Source organism: Alligator sinensis, unplaced genomic scaffold (assembly GCF_000455745.1).
Source record: "Alligator sinensis unplaced genomic scaffold, ASM45574v1 scaffold1314_1, whole genome shotgun sequence".
NCBI lineage: Eukaryota > Metazoa > Chordata > Crocodylia > Alligatoridae > Alligator > Alligator sinensis.
In genome coordinates this window covers 477,399-482,139 of record NW_005842980.1, presented here as the reverse complement: position 1 = coordinate 482,139, position 4,741 = coordinate 477,399, and the positions used below count along the sequence as shown (strand labels likewise).

The 4,741-nt window shown below is 47.2% G+C and overlaps 1 long non-coding RNA gene across 1 annotated transcript in view; it reads right to left on the bottom strand.

Annotated features, from left to right (window-relative positions):
- Positions 1 to 631: 631 nt before the first annotated feature.
- LOC112548172 overlaps positions 632 to 4,741 on the bottom strand; it is a 21,116-nt gene continuing 17,006 nt past the window's right edge. Inside the window, exons 2-3 of the long non-coding RNA XR_003091980.1 lie at positions 2,413 to 2,529; positions 632 to 736 (exon numbers count right to left, since the gene is read on the bottom strand). This is a non-coding gene — a long non-coding RNA (uncharacterized LOC112548172). The remainder of the gene's footprint in view (positions 737 to 2,412; positions 2,530 to 4,741) is intronic.

The following is a 4,741-nucleotide window of genomic DNA, read 5'->3' as shown; positions in this document are numbered from 1 at the left end:
CCTTCTGCAGCCTGGGGTCTTCCATGATGAGGGCAGTGCAAACCCAAGCCCATAATACTGCCCCGGAATACCACTAAATGCCATTCAAACATTGGGTTTTATTAAAAAAAAAAATAGGGATCTCATTGTGCTTTATCTGCAAATTGCTGAAGTAAAAGCACTGCCTATTTCCAAGCCTAAGTGGCTTGGCATAAATATATTCTCTTTCATTCTGGTGAGGTTGTTAGCACATTCCCATGTGCACGCCTGCTATCTGGATGCAAAATCTCTCCTTTATATTTTGTATGGGCTGTATCACCTATGCATGAGTTTCCTTTAAATCCTTCCCGAAAAAATCCTGCCTGCAATAAAACTGGGGAGGCTGCTACTGGTGAGACCACTGCCTGTCATGCTGATCAATATTGCCTCATTGTTTCCTTGCCCTCTGTATCCCTCTCCTGTCTAACACTGGGAATACAAGTTCTTTGGGGAAGGGAGTACTTTTTTGGTCTGTGTTTGTACAGCCTCTGGCACAAGGAGGGGTCCCTGATCCATACATGTCACTAGTAGGTGCTATGCTAAATACAAATAATAATAAAAAACAGGATTCATCATTCACATCATCAAAGACACTAGGTAAAAGTGAGACCCCTTTTCCATTTGAATACCCCTTTTTATTTTCCCCAGCGAATTGACTGATCATCTGTCTGAGCAGCAAACCTTCATTAGTTGCTCCCGTGGCACCCATCTGTTCTACCTGTAGATGACAGGGGGGAGTGAGGAGGGAAATGAAGATTTTATCAGGATACACCTGCACCTACCCATGCAAAAGATAGAGAATATTGTAAAATTAATGGAGCCTCTTCATAATTCATAGCTTGTTTGTGAAAAAAATATCATAATGGCTTGGTGTGATATGTCAAGCATCTATAATTCATGGGTCTGAGATCACACAACTGCCATACATCGGGAGCCTCACTCCACAGAGTGAGGTGTTTGTAATTAATCTGCAAAAAGAGAAACAAAGGCAATAAACCTGAAGGGACAATAAATAAGGGCCAGATCCAGCCACCCTTACTTACATTGAGCAATAATTAACAAGCGGCCCGTTACCAGTCCTCCTGGGTGCCATAGGTACGTAAGCAAGGAATAAGGTAGTGTGACACTGCAGGGAGAGGAACATCTCTGCTTCCGCTCCAGAAGCAAAGGCCTCCCCTGCCTTTGGAGGTAAAGGAAAATCTCCCTCAGTTGCTGGCAGCATGGTACTTTTTAGACTTTAAGCTCTTTTGGGTAAAAGCAATATCTTCCTGTATGTTCGGTAAGCAGCTGGTTACAGGGGCTATTGCACTATACATGCATATCTCTGGGCGCTTCTACACATTCATTAATGTGCTATAGTTACAGCACATTAAGTTAATACTTGGTTAACCAAGTACTAAATCAATGCACAGTATCTTGCATTGCTGTGCAGTAGCACTGCTGCATGGGTTTTTAGTGATACTTATGGCGCAGTAGCCTAATACTAATGCGCAGTAGCGTATTAGCACGGTTTTTGCCCGGTGCACCACTATGCAGTGTTATTAGGCTACTGCACAGTTAGCGTCTCATGTAGACGTACCCTATGAGTAGTTTTTGTTCTCCTTAACACAGGGCAAATGGTATATGTATACGGTAGCTAGGTGACCATGCAGCGCCTGTGACACTTCATCCAAGAGAAGCCTAGAGGTTAGCAAGAGGATGTTAGTCTGGGAGAAGCTTAGCCCGTAGTACGGAGGAAGGGAGCGCTGTCGAAACACTCGAGTGATTTGGACAGGATGGAGTCTGTCACAATGTGTTGCGGGGGAGAAGGAGAGGAGGAGCTGACTGTGCCTTCCTGCTTTGACCAACTTGGAGACTCTGGTTCGGGAAAGTCTGATTAGCTCAAAGCACGTCATTGAGTTCAGTAGGACTTTGGCACATGCTTAAGTGCTGTGCTGAATAAGGAAGTATTCCTGAATCAGAGCCTGAGACAGGGCTCGAACAATTTGTACTAGTAAGCAAGCGACATAATGAGCAGAAACAGAATGAACTGAAGCCCCTTCCTAATTGGAAACAGTGAGCTGGTGTTCTCCCCGTCACCACTGTCTGCTTTCATCCTTGTGAAGCTAAACTCGGGAACTGTGATGTGCAGCTCGAAAACTTCCTGCTGTTTCTCACAATAGCCAGACCCTCTATGTAGGTTTTCAAGCAATGCAGCAAGCTCCAGCATGACTGCAGGGCCAATAAACAGGAAGAAACAGATGATTTGATTTCTTCTAGAGTATATGTTATGGGAAAAAGGACAAGAAAGCCCTGGAGACTAGATAAGACAGGGACCTAACCAAAAATGTGGCGCCAGATATGCTGGACATGCCTATATGTCACAGTTAAATCATTTTAATCTAATATACTTACTTCACAAGGGGCATTGCAATGAAGCAGGAGCGATTCCAATAGACTGCTCTGATTGGGCTCTTCCAGAACGGCCTGCAGCCAGCAGCATTCATCGCTCTGTTTACTCAGTTTTAGTCCCTGCAAAAAAGGAATTAATTTTTGTTTGTTTGTCTCTTTGGCTGGTCTCATTCCTTGGATGCAGCTCTTCCCTGCAATGTGCCCTTAATTTGTGTTGCATGGATCCATTTTGGATTTTTCTTTTAACTCAGGGCATCCAACTGGTGGCCTACACCCTGCGAGGGGTTAACATGTGACCCCTGGGCTCCCACCCAGCCACTACTGCCCCTGTGTCTCCAACTGTAGTAGCAGCTGGGGTCCTGAGGCTCAATCCACCTCCCCTGACTTCTGCTGCTTGACCCAGGCCCAGGGGCCGGGGTGTAGGGGGCAGCGTGACAGCCTGAAGTGCTGGGGGAGCCAACAGCCCAGAGCACCCACATGGCCAGGTGCCACAGAGGAGCCTTCAGGGAGCTGTAGGTAAAGTACCGTGCCATGCACATGCTGCAACAAGGTAGGGGAGCATCTGCCCACCTGTGCACTTGGTGCAATGGGGTGAGGGAGCACCTGCCTTCTCCTGCAGTGCAGCGGGGTGGAGGAATACCCCCCTTGTGCATGGTGCAACAGGGTAGGGGAGCACCCGTTCATTGCCCCCACCAGGTCAGCCCCTTTGGTGTGCAGCCATTGCTGGTGCAGCCCACTGGGCATGTGGTCCTTGGCCTCTTAGAAGTTGGGCAGCTCCATTTTAAGTGATCAACGCCTTATCAACCTAGGGAAGAAAAAGGGTCTGGTAGTAAGGTTAGCAAATCTGGAGTTAGGAGACATTGGAGCACCTGGTCTCTTTGTTAACCTCTGTACAAATTAGGTGTAAGGCCTGTTACCGTTCCCACGTGGACAGCTGTGAGTAAGAACCTGAGGACCGAAGAACAGTGGGTGGGACTCATGTTTTGGGTTCGATTCTACCATTTGCTGCCTTGGTTAATGCACTTATGGTAGGACATTTTCAGTGGTGGCCACATTTTCAAAGACGGTAAACAACTGTTGCTCTGCTGAGCAACTTGAGCTGTATGTGCATGCTCTGCACCTTACAAAAACTGGGACAAGCAATCCACACTTATGCAACCTAAATAAAAAAGCTGATATTTAAGGTGCCAAGCGTTTGCAGCTTCTACTGAAGCCAATTTAGCCTTAACTTTCCTGTGACCCAGTTTTCTCTGTGCCCAGCGGGTAGGACAGTACTTCAGAGGGGTGTTGTGAGGCTAAATTCATCATAGTTTGTAGAGCTCCAAGGAAGGAAGGTGCCAGAGAAGTGCAGGCTATTATTAATCTAGAACGCTTCCGTGGCAGAACAGGGCAGAAAAATTGTCCATCTGCTCTGGTAACGTGTCTAGCAGAAGACAGGCCACTTAATACACAGGAAAGTCTAAAATGCCATTATGCATTTGAAGTGTTTTATGCAATGTCATCCTGATCAGGAACTCTCATACAAGGCCCTGTTATAAAACTATGGATGAGCAGACAGACAGATAGATGAGTAGTAATGGAAATAATTATCATTTAATTAAATCAACAGCCTAAAAAATACATTGCAAATGAAGCCTGAATTAGATTTACCACTAACAACATCACATGCAACTGTCACAAACTGCTGGATTAAATTATGGGAATTTGAGGGGTCGGGGATAGGCCAGACCTCTGTGGGTAGGCTACAAAATACTTTGCACAGGAGAATCCTATCTTTTCACTGATTAATTACAAAATACTGTACAAGAGCCAGGTACCACCTGCTCCAACCCAGATGCACTGACCATTAACACTGAAAACTTAAGCTTGACCCACAGCAGCAACCCAGCCCAACCCTGCATAATCTGCTAAATTTTCAGGGATATTCTCAAGCCCAGGGGTGCGCAAAATATGGCTCATGGGCTGAAACTGGCCCGCCAGGCGATTTCATTCAATCCACAGGTGCCCACCAATTAACTGTACTCCACCTAGCCTGCATGCTTTGCTCCCACCCTCATGTGCGGGAGTGCCCTGACCCCAGCCCTAGCCCCAGCCCCAGCCAGCACGCACAACTTCTGCGTGCAGCCATTGCTGCCACTGTTGCAGCCACTGAAGGACCTGCTTGACTTCCCCATCCTCCAGTGGCTCCTTCGCGTGTCCCTGCTGGAGCACTGGAAAAAATAGCAATGCACGGAGTGTGGGGCTGGGGCTGGTGGGAGTGTGGAGCTCATGCACAGTGGGGCAGTGGGACTGCCAAGCTTGGGTGGGACAGGGTGTGGGTGTGTGGGGACCC